Consider the following 21,454-nt stretch of genomic DNA (forward strand, 5'->3'; position numbering starts at 1 on the left):
TAATCTGAGATTTTGTCTGACAAAGCCATCAGGAGAGTTAATAGATTAATGTTGGTGTATTTGAACTATAAAAATGGTGTGTACTGATGTCTTTCCATGGTTAAAACAAAATTTCTTCTGATATTAGTTAATGTTTATTTGATGCTGTAACAGTTCAGCTCATGTAGCAAGGCATTCATGGTTTGACTGGATGAGACTGTTTTCCAAAGATGGCTCCTGCCAATATAGCCTAAGCAAGTGTCTTTATACACTCTTTATAAAGTATCTTCTTATTAATAATAATCATAATAATTCATTACCTTTTAATGTAATGAATTTCACTTTCTTGACTTCACTTTTCTCAGCACTCAAAGTGCTTAATATAGAAGGGGGAATCTCATCAACCACCACCTGCCTTGTAAACAGTTTGCAGGTAGAGGTACTAATTATGCTACTATGTTAGTGTGGGGCTATTTTGACCCTTGTTAGTGGTATTAACTAGTCATCTTCATTTATAGAGTGCTTTAAAAAATGTAGTTTGTTTCAAAGAAAAACTATTGATTTGTATTCGCACTTATAATTCCTTCTATGTAAAGCACTCTGAATTACCATTGTGTATAAAATCTGCTAGGCTATATAAATAATCTTGCCTTGCCTGTATACTTTCAGTTTAACTAAAGTGTATATTATGTGCAAAAAAATTACAATGAGCTGGTTGTTTCATAGGTTATCCGAGAAAAGAAAGAGAAATAAAAGTAAAATGGAAGTAAAGGTTCAGTTCAGTAGAGAACAATTAATTATTTTGCATGTCCCAGCCTATCTGTACACACCGTCAATTGTCCACGCGAAACGAAGCAAAATGTAGATCTACATCTGGGGAGCTATGTTTTTCTTTCCTAGGATGGTAAGGGAACAGTCATAAATGCCATTAACCCCAGTGACGGTTAGGTTTAGGGACGGGGTTGAGGTAAGTCATATATTTATACAGTATATACAGTAATAACGTTAAATCAACGGCGTTCATAAACACGCTGAAAGGCGATTATGCGTCTTGATAGCATGCCAAGAATGGAAATACGAATTGGCGTGTCATACACACGCTACTTCATGAGATCAGTCTGGGTGTGTACAGACACGCGGAATCACTCAGACGTTAATGGCGTAGACATACACGCGGATAGCTCAAAATGCGTAGAGATAACACGCCACTTGACTCGAAAGTGGCGTGTATGTTTACGCAAAAGTCATGATGTCATGTTGCCTTTTTCTGCTGATCTCCCTAATCCATCAATACATGAAGTCTCAGTCTCTATCACCCCAACTGCTGCAGAATAACAGTACTGTTAGGCTGGTTAGCCCTTTGACTCCTGTCTACCTCTACTTTCAAAGATACATAGTCTATATATTTCTCAGGCCCGTGAGGTTAGGCATTATGTTACGCCGAGTTTCATTCATGAGACCAAATAAGTCCAGTTTGCGCGATGTCGCCTCATTCATAATCATCTATTGTTTACAATATACTTCTTATTTATTAAAACCAGGCAATTGGTTGATGATGCATTGATTAAGATACAATTAGTGAAAAACGAAATTCACTTTAAAGAAAGGTTTCTTTGTGTTTTTTCTTTAAGATCTCGGTGAAAGTTTTAAAGTGGCGGTCATAATGGTCATGTCCGTGAATATAAAAAATATGTGTAGACGGATATTTTTCTAATGTCTGGACCACTGATCTATATAATGTATCATTCTAGATTAGTGGTTGGGACTAGAGTGCTAGCATTCTAAGTAAACAAATACTTAACAGGAAGTAGAAAACCGTCCAGTCAGTTGAACCCGCTATGAATCATGGGAAATAGAACGGGCGCAGAAAAAGGTGGACAAACCTTTTGTATGTGATGGCTTGGCCATACAAAAATAGTGTTGTCCGTGGTTTCAAAATGGTTTGTGGGTGTATGGGATGGCCAAGATGAATGTAAAATTTCCAGGTCCAACTATGTCCCAGTCTGCCTTGTGCTTATTAGAGATTTCTCTCTGACCCAACTTTGTCCGATTTCATCGATCTAGCATGGTGTGTCCCAAAAGTTTATTTTACCGATGCTCAGACAGGATAACGTAGCCTATTCAAAATAAAATGAGCGTCCCAAATTCTTCCTCGAAAATATTAGTAGAATTATGACCATGTCTACTGTCCACGCAGAGAGAGAGAAAGAGAGGACGCTAATGTGATATGCAGCTCGACATGTCGGAGAACCAGAAGTGATCGAAGGCACGAGCGATGGCACCTTTAGAAAACACACAGGCGCTTCAAACTATTGCAAATGTTGACTTCACAGTCATGTCCACAAGTTTACATCTGAGTTACGTAAAAAAAAAAAATTACACTTACCGACCAGAAAAGATGCCTTCGGAATTAGTTTCAGTTTTGAGGTGATCGCCGAATTGAAAAAATGGCGAAAAGCAACTACTTCTTCTTCTTCTTCTTCTCCTCCTGTGATTTCAGGGTAGCTGCGCTACTGCCATCTTCCGGATTACTTTTCGGGCGTGTCCTTGTTTCACGCATCTTCTGCCTGGTTCATTCTGACATTCACTCGCAAATTCAGAATTCCTGTCCCTGTGCCACTTTTCATAGTTCCTCAATCAAGTTTTGTAGTTTGTAATCACCGTTTTTTAAAATAAATAAAAAATCCCTTTAATTCAAAATGTAGCCTACAATTCAAGTTACTGTCGAGTTTTGTTATAACTATTATCTTATGTTCTATTCCCTCCCCTATTCCTGAATTGTAAATAAATACACATCAAAAATAAAGTATTTAAAACAAATGTTTTTGCATTTTTTGTTGCTAATTTGTCCAATCTCTCTTTACCTACAGTGCCCATATGAGTCCAAATCAATTCTCTCAATGAATTTTTCCCTTATTGTTGTTTGTAGTAGCATTTCCTGAAATGAGACTTTAAAACAAATATTTATGGTGAAAACTAAATGAGATTTTGAATTTAACTTTTTAATTTAACTTTTTGCAGGACATAAGACAGCAAACAAGCAACAATTGTAGTAAGGCACTTCATTTGGGACAAAAGAAACAGTTTGAAATTAAGAAAAAAAAGGGGAAAAGGAGAATGATGAAGAATAATAGACAGGTATGCCAAATTAATAGCCTAAATATTATAAGAAAAACAAAGTTTTTTTTCAAGCTCTGAAACATTTTTACAAACTCACATAAACATTTATTAGAGGGCTTACTTTTTTTCTTTTACATGCATGAATATATTTACCCATCAATAAAATGTAATATACAACACCAGAAAAGGGTGAATTTAACTCTAATTATATATATATATAATTATATAATTATATAATATAATTATATATATATATATATATATATATATCATAAAAAAAACACCTTGTTGGTTTTAGGAGTAACCTCAAAGTTAAAAAATATATGATCAAGTATTTCAGGAAAAGAAGAAGGGATGCAGTTTTATTTCAAACTTACCAGTGATATTTTTTGGAGTTACAGCAGTCAGACAAACTAAAAGAAGGGTAAAGGGTCAAGAGCCCAAATAAATGAGCCATTAATCATGATTCTGGTGTTGAAATAAAACATCAAACCTCTGTTAATTCTCGATAATAGCTTGTCTATGTTGATTCATGATGTCTAAAACATCCAATGTTCAAACAAACTCTATTAAACATCACTGGACTACATAAACACAAGTTACCAATACGTGTCAGTGTTCATCCAAACACTTTTGTAAGCACACGGGAAGTAACTCTGGCAAATACTCTCCGACTACAGTCACATGTGACGCATATCTGACACAAGTTGTGTTACTATAACACATTAGTGTGTAAAAGGTTTCAACAACACACTGCTGCTGTCTAACACATTAGTTGTGTTAAACGTAACACAAAATGTGTAATCCTTATAGATTTGTTAAGAAACGACACAGGTTGTGTTAAATTTGACAACATGTGTAGTTCCTGAGCAAAGGACTCACGACCACGTGTTAAAATTCTACACATGATGTGTCATTTTTAACACATCTCTTTTTGCAGCGTTTTAATATGCTTTAAGACAAACCATGTGCAAGTGGACAGCATTGCTGAGCAGAGACTGAGACTGAACCAGAGACAGTCTCAAAAACACCCTTTGAAATCACTGGTGTTTCTGACGTCACAAACCACCTTGTGACCAATCAGATCAATGTGTGATCGTCAACCAGTGGATCTCTGAGTGAGGGAGTAAGTGAGTGAGTGAGTGGAGGCGGGGCTCATTTACATAGTCATAAAATATACGTAACTAGAACATACTGTGTTTACGAAATGAAGCAAGGGTGTAGAGTTATATTCAAGATTTTTAAAATTTAATTTTATATTCTTTTTTTTAAAGGGAAAAACTTTCAATATGTCATTTTGATGATCAAAGATGATATTTAAGAGATAAAATGATTGACTCCAAGAGGACTTTAACTGATGCTAATTAATCATAATAATTAAAAAAAAAAAGAGAGTAATGGTGTATCAGCATCCGTAGTTTAAGTGTATCGCTCTCAATGGTCCGATGGCTTTGGTAAATGTATTACTACTACTACTAATAATATTACTACTTATAATAATAATAATAATAATAATAATAATGTATAAACATAGAATTAAACTTTATCAGGACAACAATCAGGCCCTATTACTCCTGTTAAACGTCCATAGTAGCAGTGGTTTGACTTGACATAGACCATTGCCCAAGGTAGCATCTTTGAATGCTTTATCAATCCCGTCATGAGTTATCCACAGTTTGGTTGGAGGAAGGACGCTGAAAGAAAGCTCTGGTAGATGAATGAATGGCTCTGTTGTATTGCAAAGAACTTGCACACAGTCATGATAATAGTGCGGTTTGGCTGCTATCACTCGAGGTTTGGTGCCAGGTTGTTTGAGCTGTGTTTCACAGTGCGATCAGACTATTAGAATCTCAGTTTCCAGACACAATATTTTTTAACTTAGTAAGGATCTTTTTCAGTTTATTGTCATGAGTATAAGTCTGTTCTTCCTCCAGTCTGACCTCTCTGAGTTTTGCTTCATAAAAACGCTTGTACTCATTCAATCTATTATCCAGTTTCTGCTTCTCTTCAGCAAAATTGGCTTTCAGTTCCCTCTCTTTCTCCTGTATTTTCTTCTTGTACAGCTTCTTCAGTTCCTCTTCTTTAGTTTTCAGCCAGAGCTCCACGTCCTGATAAGAGTCATTGGTGTAAAATCATCCTCCATTATCAGAGACCATGTCATCCACTTTCTCCAGCAGCTCCACAACCTGATTACGGTCATCCATGTCTTTATTGTTGAACACGTGATATCTTCCTCCACAGCGACTCAGGATTTCTCTGAGATCATCACTGGCTTCAATGAATTCTTCAATAGTGCTCGTCAGTTGATCCCCGTGTGTGAAGAGGATGATTGTGTGTTTATCTGCTTGTTCTCCAAATATGGCTCTGATCTTCTCCACTGAGAGTTTCTCTTCTTCAGTGAACGGGCCGAGTTTAATGACCAGGATGATGGCGTGAGGTCCAGGTGCCGTCATGTTTATACACTTACTGATCTTCTGTTTCAGGAGATCCTCCTCTGAAATATCAGTGTCAAACATACCGGGTGTATCTACCACTGCGATTTCTCTTCCAGCCACTTCTTCAGTCTGTTTCCCACACTCTTTAGTCACGGATGAACCACTTCTGGCGGCTCTGAAGGCTTTTCTGCCCAGGATTGTGTTTCCAAAAGAGCTTTTCCCTACTCCAGTCCTTCCCACCAACACCAGTCTTCTCAAAGACACTAAACAAGAGAAAGATGGATAAGATCATGTTTTTACTAATTTAACAGATTGCGGATTACAAACAGATTAATTGACAGTAAAGTATATTATGTCAAAATCATAAATAAAAAAATATATTGTGAACATCTGTATGCGTTTATACTCACAATTTGGATGAATTAAATCAAGGCTTCCCCTGCTACCTACAAAAATGAGTAAACATTCAATTAATACTAGATTTTAGTTTTGCAGTAGATAATATTGACAATCTTCAATCTTGTTTTTGTTTTATATCAAACATGTCTTGGAAAATGTAAGATTTTTCTTTGGAAGGATGTGGAAACTTTTATTTAGAATGTTTGATTTAAACATTCTATTTGATGTATTTTTTTATTTTGAATATATAAAAATACATAAGGAATACAGATAAAGAATGTTATGTACATATTACATAGTAGTTAATTATAATTAGGGCTGTAACAATTCCTTTATTTAACCTGTTAACTGTCACCCCCCCTTTTTTGAATAGACATGAAAATGCACATTTCGAACTTAAATGGTTGTAATTCAAGAATGCTTTGGAATATAGACATATGATTGGTCTTGTTTTAAAGAAGACATTTGGCAGATTTTTGTAGAAGTGAAATAAATTAAGAAAGTGAAACAGAAAAAAAGTTATAGAAGTTTGAGTTTATGGAAATGTACAATGTAAAAATATTAATTATTCATATTTTACATAAAATATATATTTTCAAAACCTGGGCTACTCTAAAATGGCAGAAATATCAAAGCCAAAAATCTGAACAAGTTGTGTTTCAAATTTTAGGTTGATATCTCAAAAAATGAGCTTTCAGTAAGATTTTGTTTGAGCGCAGTACCAAACTTTTTCACTAGGGCACAATCAGACTCCATTACTGCCCATATAAGGGCGCCTGCATTTCAATTCGTGTTTTGAGTGATATGAACCATTATTTTCACAATTTTCATACAATTTCTGAAGTAGAAATCCTATTCAGAAGTAGCATGGGAAGTTTGGCAGATTTTGATATGAATTGAACCTCTAAGAAACACATACAAAGAACACGCATGTAAGTCATAGCTAGCTGACACGTCACAAATGGTGAATTTATTATTTTTTTCTTGATATTTTAAACTTTTCATACCTTTTTTTTTCCAAAATAATTGAATGGATTCTATCTTTTGAACTTTTGGCATGAAAACAAACTGAGGTATCTACCATTTTTTCATGATTTTTCATGTTTACTGCTATTTTAAAATAAAGGTCTGAACACGCCTTATGAGTATGAAAATATTCTTGTTTTATATTGATAAATTATGGCTCCTCTGTAATATATTTTGGAAATCAGTCACCAAATATGGAAACTAGAGATTGTAAGCTTTCAAATGATATATAGTTTGTCAATATTATTTAAGGTATTTACTAAGATATTATTGTTTTAAAAATATAGTGGCAAACGTCCCACCTGTGGGACGGTGACAGTTAAGTTGAGTAATCTATTTGGTGTCCTCTGTAGGCATTTTTATGCAATTTATGTTATCTTTATATATATATATATATATATATATATATATATATATATATATATATATATATTAGGGGTGGCACGGTTCACGAAACCGACGGTTCAGTTTGTATCACGGTTTTAGTGTCACGGTTTTCGGTTCTGTACGGTTCTTGTTATTTTTTTTCTTTTAATCTTTAACACTCCAGAAATGTACTTCAGCATGTGATATATAGCTTAATTATCCACACTTTAGGATACAGTATAAAAAAAATTATATTCATGCAATCATGCACAAACTGAATTTGACTCTTTGACTTTAAGCACATTTTGGGACTATCTCAGAGGAAAGCTAGGTGAGATTTTGATACAGCAAGAGAGAAGACATTGACATGCTTTTTATTTATTTTGAAAAAAAAGGAGAATGTGTATCACTATCTCTACAAGAACTTGAGCATTTTTATCACACAAATCTTATTTACACAAAGAAATTAACTTGCATTTATCAACTGACAACTTTTGTAGCTCTTACAAAAATTCTATCTTTTAAAAGAAAAAAAGAGGAACTACACTGTCTTTTATGAATAAGTTAATATACATGAATACCTCATTGCCTATAATTAGGCTATAGCAATAGCAAAGGCCATAAACATAAAGTGAAACAAGTTCAACCTCAACACAAAAAACAGTATAAACAATGCTTCTATTCCCAAAAAGTGAGGGTACCTTTTTTCACTTGAAATTAAAGTGCAGGATTTCGAAACATATGACTGGAGCTCTTATTTAAACATAAAGTGCCACTGTAGCGTTATATTAAAATATCATAACATGAAATCCAAAATGTTCCCACACACCAGACTTATACCATAGACTTATAGGACGCTCGCGCTTCCTCCAACTCCCTCATCTCTCCCACTTGCCATTTCTCCGCGTGCCGTGACCTGCAGCGCTCCATACTCCACTTTTACTGGATTGTTTACTAACTTGAACCGGCATACAGAGCGATCGGTAATGACATCAAATACCGCGAAAGTGAGTGACGGAGCCGTCGTTCCCGCTCTAGTTTGATGTTATTCACCGGTCGCTCTGTGCAGCGCCGGTCCAAGTTGAACAAGCTTATGTCGTGCGAAAAGAAAACACACGTGACATACGGGCTACATTGCGCATGCGTCGAACCGTGAGACGCACACACGCTCCGAACCGAGACAAGCGAACCGAACGGTTCGGGTGTTTTTTCATGTACCGTGCCACCCCTAATATATATACTGTATATATGTATATATATATAATATATATATATATATATATATATATATATATATATATATATATATATGTATTATATAATATTATTTATATTATATTATATTAGTTTATATTATTTTTATTTTAAATGGTATATTAAATTAGCCTGGTTCAACAAGACTTTCGTACATTTCATTTGTACATAGTGTCTGGTCTCTCTCCATTGAGAAACGTTTACTTCCTTGTAGGCGGGTTCTCTATTAAAGTTCAAATCTATTGGATCTGCCCAAAGTCACTCACGATCTGCCATAGCCAATCGCTAACGTCATCGTGACATATATCATGCGCCAAAACGGCTGGAAACAACAAGTCCAAATGATCAGATGATTGTTTACAATAAGATGTCTGTCAACGAGAGCTGCAGGTTTTCAATTATTAATTTGAAATGTATATTTGACACTAAGGACAGTGATATATTCAACTGCCGAAGCTGTGTCTAATCATTACAAATATGCGGACCAGTGATGCGCGGGTTGATCCGAAATGAGTGGGTGCCTGCGGTCACCCGCGGTCACCTGCAGTTACGGGTCATCCAAAAATGTTTTCAATGATATTCGGGTCGCGGTCGGTCGGGTCGTTTGAAAAAAGATGCCAATTAAACATTTGTATTAATATAGTACTAGACACAATTTTTGATGAAATATACAGCCGTACACATTATTGGCTGAATAACTGGCACGAAGATAACACACAAGCTCAGTCTAAACAGTTCCCGGATCTATACTGGTGATTCGAGAACTGCTGTCCCTGTGTGTTCGGTAGTACGCAGTATCAGCTGCTCGTGTTCATCACTTCTCTCAACAGTGGCACCAACCAGTGATGCGCGGGTCAATGTATAAACAACCCGCAACCGACCGATGTTTTCAGCTACCCGCCCGCAACTCGGACCGCAAAAAAAAAGTAAAAAAAATATTGTACCCGACCCGCTTCCTGACCGCATTTTTTAAAAGTAGTAAATGCTCATCGGAGCGTTATTGGGCCATAGACGTGTAACAACACAGCATCGCAAGAAGACGTAGGCCTACACATAACAAAGCCAGCACTTTGGTCATCATCTTTCATTATTGTAGAGTTAAGTGCCTCTAACTTAACTAATAACACGGAGAGAGGTTTTCCACAAGTGCTCTCATAGCATGACTTTATTGAAGTTCCTTTTTCCCAGCCCCTTTTCAACCTCACTTCCTCTCCTCTAAAACCCCTTAACACCACATCCCCCTTTCTAAGATCAGTTGTACTGATATAACACTCAAGATTAAACTAACACCTCTATAGAGTACAGACTATATCCAAACGTTAACTGTCTCTTATGAACAATAAACATATGAACGTTAACTGAATATCTGAACTAAGAAGGTGGGGTAGACTGCCCAATCCTTCTACTGAGTGTGGGGGTTTATTCTGCCCCGTAGAAATCACTCAGTCTCACCCTGGGTACCTGCTATATAACCACAAAGTCCTTCAGGTACCCCGGAGGACGTCTTTCTCTTGCAGGGTAGCGTGCTGGAGGCTCAGGACTGCATGGCTGAACTGGGTCCTGCTCTGTATGATCTGGCCCAACTGGCTGACCAGAAAGTTGCTCTGGCTCTGGTAGGATGGTCTGCGCTGCTAGTGTAACGGAGGCCAGCTAGTAGTTGCTGTGCGAGTAAACCTCACTCCCCGATCTCAATAGGCGCTCTAACGACAGACGCTAGAGGCTGCAGTCTTTAGCCTCCTTGTTAGCGTGCCTGACTCTCACGCCGGAGACCCGGGTTCGAAGCCCGCTTGGAGCGGGGCGAGTAGGACCCGGGTGGAGGGGTTACATTGGTGCCGAAACCCGGGATGAGAGTGAGGTTTAGGGGGGTGAGTGTAACGGAGGCCAGCTAGTAGTTGCTGTGCGAGTAAACCTCACTCCCCGATCTCAATAGGCGCTCTAGCGACAGACGCTAGAGGCTGCAGTCTTTAGCCTCCTTGTTAGCGCGCCTGACTCTCACGCCGGAGACCCGGGTTCGAAGCCCGCTTGGAGCGGGGCGAGTAGGACCCGGGTGGAGGGGTTACATTGGTGCCCTGACCCGGATGAGAGTGAGGTTTAGGGGGGTGAGTGTAACGGAGGCCAGCTAGTAGTTGCTGTGCGAGTAAACCTCATTCCCCGATCTCAATAGGCGCTCTAGCGACAGACGCTAGAGGCTGCAGTCTTTAGCCTCCTTGTTAGACAGGGTTCCTGCACACTTTTTAAAGTAAAATTTAAGGCTTTTTAAGACCTTTTTAAGACCTGAAGAAATCAAAATTAATACCATACATTAGGGGTGTGCGATATTGACAAAATATATCTCGATATTTTCACGTTTTGTTGATAAACACAAAACAAAAACAAAATCAGTAAAATATCAACTAATTTTTATCAACAATAATTAGTTGATATTTTACTGATTGTGTTTTTGTGCTGGTGCCATGGCTGGTTTAGGCCTGTTGTTGACAGCAGACTCGCGGAGATATTTATATTTTTCATATTCTATGCAGTGGTCAGTTCACAGCAGTGACAGAAATTATTAATTAATGTGCAATATTTGCCACCTTAAATTGATTTCCAGGGCATTTTCACCTATTTATGGAAAAAAAAATTTCTAAACTTATTTAGAGTTATGCATCACGTGCATCACATATATACAGTAATTATACTTATTTATACAATAATATTTCATTACACAATAATTATACAGTACCACTGTTAGCAGTCTAATTAAATCATTCAATCAAAAATCCATCTTTGCAGTGCAGAGTAGACGCAGAAGCAGCCTTAGAAGTGGCATTAATATATACACTCCAATTACAATTGCATAAATCAAGCTATAAGGTTTTTTAAAAAAATCAATATTCAATATTTAAATGTGAAATGATTTCTAATTTTTTACTTTTAATATGAAACTAAAACCGCCAGTAGGCGGCGGCAAATCGCTGTCTTAATAAGCGAGTTGAGGGAGTCATTCATTCAACCGATTTGTTCAAACGGGAAAGAAGCAAGTGATTGAATCGTTAAAATGACTCGTTCAAGACGCGGATTTCCTTCAAGAAATCATCGCTGTCTGTTGCATTGAGACTCTGCTATGGTTTCATTTTGAAATTCTAGTCGGCGAAATAAAGGGAAAACAAACAATATCGATAATGTTATGGCTAAAAACTAACTCACAATGTGAATGTCACTTTATTTTTAATTTAACTATTGTATAACATAAATATCACACTTGTGCACGGGAAAACGGCATTCTTACTGATGTGATATTCTAATATAACAACATGATATAAATATAAGGCAAAAACTAATTTGGGGACATACCTATAACCATAATAAATACATGTCTATGCCTATAACTGCACACATCACGCCGTGAAAACACGAGAGACAAATGCGATGTCAGCTCACACTCACAGTGCCTCGTCCATCGTTAAAAGAATAGAGTATCATAATAGACAATACACATCGCACACCTCTACGCACATAAAGAATTAACTTACGACTTAACTGACATTTGCCAACTTTCTTCTCTCCTTCTCTCCTGTCTCGCGTGCAGGAGACAGACGTTATTCTGCCGCGAATATGACGCGAATTGTCACGTGAACAAGCAAATCCACAAAGATAAAAATTAATACATACGCAAATTAGATGGTTTTAATTTGGAAAACATTAAGATATGACTGAGTCGAAGTGTCATCTAAAATTTAAGACCTTTCATACCTAAAAATAAGACTTTATAAGACTTTTAATGGCCTTAAATTTTAAATATCTAATTTAAGACATTTTAAGACTTTTTAAGGACCCGCGGGAACCCTGTTAGAGCGCCTGACTCTCATGCCGGAGACCCGGGTTCAAGGCCTGCTCGGAGCGGGTCGAGTTGGACCTGGGTGTGAGGGGTTACATTGGTGCCGTGACCCGGATGAGAGTGAGGTTTAGGGGGGTGAGTGTAACGGAGGCCAGCTAGTAGTTGCTGTGCGAGTAAACCTCACTCCCCGATCTCAATAGGCGCTCTAGCGACAGACGCTAGAGGCTGCAGTCTTTAGCCTCCTTGTTAGAGCGCCTGACTCTCATGCCGGAGACCCGGGTTCGAGGCCCGCTCGGAGCGGGTTGAGTGGGACCCGGGTGTGAGGGGTTACACTGGCGCCACTGGCGTAGAGACGAGGTGGTTTCGGTTGCGGCGCAGATTCCCTCTGGGAGTGTCAATGACATATGACCTTGGTGCTTCCGCCTGTCTTATCACTGTCCCCTTTTCCTTTGTGTCCTTTACCCAGACATGGTCGCCTGGTGTCAGTCTTTTGAGATGTTGAGATCTGTGTCTTTTGTTGAAGTTCCAGCTCAATCTCTGTCTCTTCTTCTGTTCCTCCTCTTTAAGTTTAGTTATGTCAGTCCAGCCCGGGTTGAGAGATGACAGAGTGACTGGAACCGTTGTTCTGATCTGCCGGCCCATTAACAGCTGTGCTGGGCTGTACCCGTTGGCGAGTGGTGTGGCTCTGTAAGCCATGAGTGCCAGATACGGGTCTTTCCCTTTCTGGAGGAGGCCCTTAACGGTCCGTACGGCACGCTCTGCCTCTCCATTGCTCTGCGCATATCTGGGGCTGGACGTTGTGTGTGTGAACCCCCACTGTGTTGCAAACTGAGTGAAGCATTCAGATGAGAACTGGGGTCCATTATCTGTCATGACCTCGGATGGTATGCCATGCCTGGCAAAGATAGACTTGCAATGTTCCACTACTGCTAATGAGGTTGTTGATGTGAGTTTAGCTACCTCAATGAAACGGGAAAAGTAGTCTACCACCAATAGATACTGGTTCTCGTTCCACTGAAACAAGTCAGCACCCACTTTTTCCCATGGTCTATCAGGGAATTCTGTAGGCAGCAATGGCTCTTTGGGGTTGATTCTTTCTTTTGCACATGTGTCGCAGCCTTCAACCACTTTCTGAAGCTGTGTACACAGACCCGGCCACCAGACAGATTGTTTGGCTCTTTCACGGCACTTTACAATACCTTGGTGTCCTGTGTGCAGTTTCTGAAGGATGTCAGTCTGTAGCAGCTTTGGAATAACTATCCTACATCCTTTCAGTAATAAGCCGTTCTCCACTGATAGTTCTTCCTCGACATGTGCGTACGGTAGGTAAGCTCTGTCTATTGTGGATCTGTCTGGCCAGCCCTTAGCACAGTAAATCTTCACTTGGCTCAGTATTTCATCCTGTTCTTGGTGTTCCCTTATTTCTTGTAGCCTCTTTTCTGTAGCTGGGAGGTTTGAGATGATCATGTTTACATACAGGTTGATTTCCTCCTCCTGCTCCGGCTGCCCTCTGTCTCTCAACGGCGACCTAGACAGCACATCTGCCGTGGCCAGCTTCTTGCCGGCCACATGGGAGATGGAGAAGCTGAAAGTCATCAGTCTCATTCTGAGTCTCTGAATGCGTGGCGGGAGCTCATCCAGGCTCTTGGAGCCTAGTAACGGAACCAGAGGCTTGTGGTCCGTTTCGACGTGGAACTTGATGCCCACCAGGAAGTCTGAGAAGCGCTCGCACGCCCATGTGATTGCTAGAGCCTCTTTCTCAATCTGTGCGTACCGTTTTTCAGTGTCTGTGAGTGCTCGAGAGCTATATGCGACTGGCTTTAGGTGGCCATCCTCCTGTCTCTGGAGTAACACAACTCCAAGTCCAAATGATGATGCGTCAGCTGAGACAACCGTATCCGCTTTTGTGTTGTAGAGCGCAAGCCCTGGTGGCATGCTCAGCTCCTCTTTAATGCTGTTGAACGCTCTTTGTTGTTCATGCCCCCACTGAAACACGTTTTGCTTCTTTAACAGGTCCCGGAGTGGCTGTGTCTTTTCTGCCAGATGGGGCAAGTACTTTCCCAGGTGATTCACCATTCCGAGGAATCGTTTCACTCCACTTGCATCCTCAGGCTCCTCCATGTCTGTCACTGCCCTCACTTTGTTTGGATCTGCTCTCACGCCGGCTGCATCAATGATTTGTCCGAGAAATTTAATACGGTCTTTTGAGAACTCACATTTCTCGCCTCTCAGCGTGACTCCTGCCTCCTGCAGCCTCCTCAGCACTGCAAGCAGATGTGTGTCGTGCTGGGCCTGTGTGTCTCCGTACACGAGCACATCGTCCATTTGGCATAAGACACCTTTGAGTCCGTCCAGTATCTGGGACATCCTCTTCTGATAATGTTCAGGTGCAGAGGATATGCCGAAGCAGAGACGGTTAAAGCAAAACCTCCCAAAGGGAGTGAGGAATGTTGTGAGGAGGGCAGACTCCTTGGCAAGGGGAATTTGCCAAAAGCCTGAGTTTGCATCAATTTTTGAGAAAACTTTGGCACCTTCGAGCTGTCCAAGTGTGTGTTCAACTGACGGGAGCATGTGTCTCTCCCTCTTGACTGACTCATTCAATTTGGTCAGATCCACGCAGATGCGCACCTCGTCTTTGCCTGGTTTTGGTACAGTGACCATTCCGGCGCACCAGTCTGTGGGTTGTTCCACCCTTGAGATCACCCCCATCTCTTCCATACGTATGAGTTCTTTTTTTACTTTAGACATGAGAGGCAGCGGAATTCGTCGTGGGGTCGATATGGAGAATGGTTTGGCGTCTGCTTTAAGCTCTATTTTATATTCCCCCTCCATCTTGCCTAGCCCATGGAACAGTGCAGGAAACTGCTCCTTGACTCTCTCAAATGAATCCAGTGCCACTATGGCTACTCTAGCCACTAGCCCTAATGCCTGGATAGCTGGACGTCCCAGTAGGCTAAACTTCAGACCCGGAACTACATACACTTCCTGTGTGGTACTTTTACTGTCCGTTCCTAAGGTAGCTGTGAACTTCCCCTTCACCGTGATAGGCGTCAGACCTGGACCATGCAGCACTCTTTTTGCTCTCTCTAGCTTTGGAAACTGCCCATTCTGAAATACCTCTTCTGCTAGCACTGTTACATCCGCCCCTGTATCAATTTTGAATACAGCTGTGTGCTCATTTACTTTAAGGTCTATTAGCCAGGGTTCACCATCTGAACTAACTGTGCCTAAGAAAGCTATTTCCTCCTCATCTGAAACTGCGGTATTAATTTGGCATAGTGACCCTTTTTCAGACACTGGTTACATGCTACTTCTCTAGCTGGGCATTGGTTTTTGCTGTGTGCTGGCGTTCTACCACACCACATGCACCGTGTCAAGTTACCTGGCTGTGTCTGATAACTGCTTTTATCATTTGTTCTACCCTGCATTTTCTGCTGTCTTCCTTTGCCTTTGTCAAACTTATGTTTTGTTTGAATGCTATCCACGTCTGTGGTCTCTACCTTGAAGTTACTCTTCAACAGGTCCTGTTGTTTTTTCACATTTTCACTCTGACGCGCGCGCGTCACCGCTCTCTCCAACGTTAGCTCTGAGTCCAGCTGCAATTGCTCCGACAGTTTTTTATCACGCAAGCCTACCACAAGTCTGTCACGGACCATTTCGTCGTGCAACTGTCCATAGCCGCAGTGCTCTGACAAGCAGTGGAGTGCGGTGATAAAACTGTCTACTGTCTCCCCTTGTTCCTGCTGTCTCTGGTTGAATTTTGCTCGCTCAAAAATAACATTTCTCCTCACCACAAAATGTCCCTCTAGCTTCTCTTTGACAGTGTTGTACACGCTTGCTTCCTCCTCCGTCATACGAAGTGAAATCACGATATCTTCCGCCTCGTCTCCCATAGTATAAATTAAGGTGTTCACCTGGTTTTCATCCGGCTGTAGGGCCACTCTTCTGGCTTTGTGAAATCAAACTTGGGTGGTGGGGGAATCTGAAATCGCTCCATTTTCTTTCCTTCTTGTCTGCCGTGAACGTGAAATACGGTCTCGTTAGCTTTGCAAGCTAGCTAAACCTCAGACTTACTAACCGACTCAATATTTTCGTGAGTTCTCTCCAGTTAATTCGGCAAAACCTCATCACTTGTTTACTCGACTTGGAAACTGAAGTCTTCTGACACCATGTAGAGTTAAGTGCCTCTAACTTAACTAATAACACGGAGAGAGGTTTTCCACAAGTGCTCTCATAGCATGACTTTATTGAAGTTCCTTTTTCCCAGCCCCTTTTCAACCTCACTTCCTCTCCTCTAAAACCCCTTAACACCACAATTATTTCAGCAAATGTCTCCCACACTTTTACTCTTTCTATTTGTGTATTTGCGGAGCTTCCACTCCCAGTCTTCACCTTTTCTCTTGCCGCCTCCATCTCTCTGCAGACTGTAGTGATCATAGACATGGCCGGTTCGTGAACGAATCGTTCTTTTGAACCGGTTCTTTTTAGTGAACCGGTCGAACCAGTACACTAAATCGAACTAAATCGTTCGAAACAGTTCGCGTCTTGCGTCAGTGCTGATCCACAAGTTACTAAAGTTACTCATTTTCAGACATGCCTGATAGTCCCTCCGAATCGAAATAAATCAATATCCAGAATTATATTTTATTCCAGTACCTCAAAAAGTTCAGTGAACGGAGATATTGGTGCTGAGAGAAGTGATGAGCACGAGCAGCTGATATTGCGCATGTGTGTACTACCGAACGTCCAGATACAGCGGTCGGATAAACAGTACAGAACCGAGAACTGTTTCTTTCAGACAAGTTCGACATACTGAGAACTGACTGAGTTGATGAGCTGAGCATGCGTGCATTTTTTTTCTGAGGGACGAAATGTACGTTCCCATGGCTTTAGTTGAACATCAGTAAGTGTAATAAAATAAAACATTTTGGAAACATGTTTATCACATAATTACTGTATTCTCACTGTATTATTTTAACGATTGGAAACAATGATTGGATTCTAAAACTGTCAAACTAAACATTTATTATTATACAAAAATAATATTTTCAGGAACAGAAACATTTAATTTCTAAGTAACAATATAAATCTTTGATGTAAACTCTTGCCAAGGTTTTAATGGTGCACAGCTTAAATGTTTATAATGTGTTAACATAACGAATTAAACATTTATGTTAACACATTATAAACATGATGTGTATATACTGTATATGGCTACAGGCTATATTGGAGACAGACATGCATCGATTTTTTAGTGTTGTCGACTGTATATTCAGGTTTCAGCACATACAGGCCTATGCTCGAGTCGAGAACTGGTTGTTGCAGTTCTTGAATCACTAGTACAGAACCAAGAACTGTTTCTTTCGGACACGTTCGATACGGAGAACCGATGAGCTGGAGATACTGCGCATGCGTGATAGCACTGTCTCTGAACAGAACTTTCTTTCGGCCGGCTGATCCTGTGCTGATATACGAGCACGCAGTAGTATGGGTGAACCCAGGACTTAAATGAGAGGGCGAATCAGCGAAATGTAAGTTTATTTAATAAAAAATAAAATGAAGTAGACCATTTATGCATTTTATATATTTAAAACATGTAAAACATCCGCGTTAGCACATCGCCTAGGCTGCTGCAGGGTTCGTTTTCAAAATGTAAATGTAAGAAACTTATCCAAGATGATTATGACGATGTGTACTATTATTTAACTGAAGTTATGATTACAAATGCCTTTAATTTGAAGTATTTTTATCCGCCGGGATGATAGAATTGACGTCATTACGTGATGATGTAAAAGAACTGGTGAACCGTTTTTTTGAACCGGTTCATTAAAACGAACTGTCCGAAAGAACCGGTTCGCGGAAAAGAACCGGACTTCCCATCACTAAAGGAAAGGTTTTTTTTTTTTTAAACAAATTTTGAGAAATCCACTATATTATATTTAACATTCTGGATATTTATGCAGAATCTAAGTCATACACTAACCAACAGAATAAATTATAGACATAAATTTCAAATGATGAATGCCATTATATGACCAACATCATTTTATTATTGTTTATTTTTGTTCATCTGATAGATATAATTCAGATGCAATATCAAACTAAAATATAAAGTTAATAATATAAGGGTGAAGAGCCCAACTAAAGCAAACACTCATCTCATAACGGTGACTTAAATTTTTTTATTTTTTTTCCTTGTGATTCTGCTTTAGGTGTCTTCAATAATGCTCAATCATCACTCATTTAATCACTTAATTATCTCATTCACTTTAACACTCTTGAGTGTTCATACACTCCCAGGTGTGTTAATTTAACACGGGAGATTTTGTCGTGACGAAGAGCCGCAGTTCACTGACCAGCTGAGCCATATCGCATTAAATATCGCTATCGATACGTCCTCGATATTAACGCGATATGGCTCAGCTTGTCGGTGATCTACGGCTCTTTGTAGTGAATGCCGCTCCATCTGAAAGCAGGTGAAGGTGATTTACTGCTAATCAAGGAACCGGCTTTACTGATTAGATGCACATTCAATATCGTGCGATATATCGCCCAGCCCTAAAATGAATTAACCAACAATGATCAATTCATCTGTAATTATTAATCTTTGTAAATGTTAATTAATAGTAACTAAGATTAATAAACGTAGAAGTATTGTTCATTCTTATAACTAAGGTAGTTAACTAATGTTAACTAATGAACATTATTTGAAGAGTTCAGATGCAAAAGCCTCTAAATGCCATTTGAAATTTTCTTCTTTAATGAGGATTTTTATCAAACTTGTATATTTAAGTTCAGTAATTTCACTTAAATAACAATTAATAGGTAATTATCATTGCCATTTAAATGAAATTACTGAACTTAAATATACAAGCTTGATAAAAATGATCGTTCTAGAAGAAAATTTCAAATGGCACTTAGAGGCTTTTGCATCTGAACTCTTCATTTGTAAACCTATATTTGTATTCTTAAGTCCTTTTAAAGGCTGTTGTTTACTTGGATATTATACCCTATCATATCATACAAAAAAAGCTTATAATCCACTTCTTAAATTTATTTAACAAAATTTGATAAACATAGGCTATCCCATTAAATACTCCATTCCATATTCCTTCCACTATAAACAATATGTGTAGCCTATGTTTAATGCACCAACTAGAGTATATTTCTGTTTGATTCACTGATCATATTATATAATTATTTATGCATTGACAGATAAATCTTTATCTCGCAACTGAAAGAATACATATGCTTACAAATCAAATGCTTTGGTAAAGTCACACAAATTAAACATTGAAATCCATGTTGCACAAAAATAAACACTGAAATTTATAATAATTAGCCTAGCATGTTGAAATTTGGTGTGCGCACTTTTGATAAATGAGGGCCATTGTGTATACAACGCGAGCGGTAAAACATTATGAAGGCTTTTTGGTAAGACACTTGTGTGCCCTAATAGATAAGCACAAATTATTCTCAGTATAATTATTATAATCAAAAACAATCTTAAAATAAAGACAGAAAGTTACCTTTTGTCTCTGGTGTGTCGCTTGAGGATGTCATGATACACAAACAAACTTCAACTTCAACTTCCTCTTCCTCTTCTTCTTCTTCTTCTTCTTCTTCTATGGCTTTTTTGGCGGCTTACATACCAACTTTATGATGCATACCGCCACCACCTGTGCTGGAGTGTTAAGTGATTTCAATCTAGAAGTATGTTAAAGGGGAAATGAAGCAGTGAATCAAGTTTACATGATTTACGAGACAGATTTCCAATATAATCAACAATTATATAAGGAACATTACAAATGTAAACATTTAGAAGAAAAAAAGAAAAAACTTTGTATCTTTCGCCACCAGGGCGCCGCCATTGTGCAGTTGATGTCACAGGGTTGGTTGGCTCAAGTTTAACAGGCTCCGAGGGCTATTTCACAAAACCAAGATAGTGGATTAAGCCGGGATTTTCCAGATATCCTGGCTGAAAGCCGGGACTCGGTTTCACGAAAGCAGTAGCACATAAGTTACCATGGCGTTTTATTCTGTGCAGCTAGCCTGCTCCAGACCAGGCTAACAGCCAGGCTTAGTCAATACTGGTGCCTTATCTGTTCAGTCAGCGGTCACGCCGATCAGAAACCAATGTGTTTTGTCAGTTATATGTGTTCAGCGCAATTTTATCAGCCTGCATTAAAATACCTCAGATACATATTGGCATTCAGTCAAGTATAGCCTACTATTATTATTGTAACATTATGATGGTAGCCTACCACCCTTAACGGTTACACTTTATTTCGATAGTCACTTTAGACATTCTACTAACTATAAGTAACTTTTCAACTACATGTCAACTAAGTGTCATTAGAGTATTAGTAGGCTGAAGTAGACTGTCAGTAGACTGTTAGGTTAGGGTTAGGTGTTAGGGTTTAGGTTAGGAGAACAAGTTGACTTGTAGTTGCTAAGTTACTTACAGTCAGTTGAATGTCTGTTGAGGGACCAACAAAATAAAAGTGTTAGCAGATATTAAGCTGACAGTCTACTAATACTCTAATGATAGTTAGTTGACATGTAGCGGCAAAGTTACTTATAGTAAGTTGAATGTCTAAAGTGGACTATCAAAATAAAGTGTTACCAGTTTGACAGATAGGTCTTTAATAGGCTATTGTATGTGATGAGGGACTTAGAGAAATGGGTGATAAAGAATGAAAAGTTTTGTCAAACAAGTCAGGAAATATAAGTAGCTCTAAACACATGTTTCGTCCTATACAATGGCATGCCCATTTTTGGATGACATCAGATGAAGCACTTATATTGAGAAGGCCTTTCAGACGTGAAAGAGAATTACCTGCAAGAGCGTTAGGGTAGAGTGGGGGAAAACGCCCCCCTTAAGGAAAATGTGACATTACTGTAAAACAAAACATAAATGTGACTAGAATTGCCATCCCAGTTTTGAGTGTCTTTGGCAGGAGTTTTTACCAAATATTAAAATTGCTCAACCTTCATAATTATTATTTTTTTTGACTGAAAATATTTTTGTACAAAGGGCCAAATCAACAGCCAA

At 39.0% G+C, this 21,454-nt stretch overlaps 1 pseudogene across 1 annotated transcript; it reads right to left on the minus strand.

Moving 5' to 3' along the window:
• Positions 1-4,113: 4,113 nt before the first annotated feature.
• On the minus strand, positions 4,114-20,010 carry LOC148981892 (GTPase IMAP family member 7-like; annotated as a pseudogene). Its single transcript, XR_016155295.1, has 3 exons — positions 19,929-20,010; positions 5,945-5,980; positions 4,114-5,797 (listed from the first exon to the last, which is right to left on the minus strand). The product of XR_016155295.1 is annotated as a GTPase IMAP family member 7-like (transcript).
• Between the last annotated feature and the right edge of the window lie 1,444 nt (positions 20,011-21,454).

Source organism: Pimephales promelas, chromosome 3, assembly GCF_988280905.1.
Source record: "Pimephales promelas chromosome 3, fPimPro1.hap1.1, whole genome shotgun sequence".
Classification (NCBI taxonomy): Eukaryota; Metazoa; Chordata; class Actinopteri; order Cypriniformes; family Leuciscidae; genus Pimephales; species Pimephales promelas.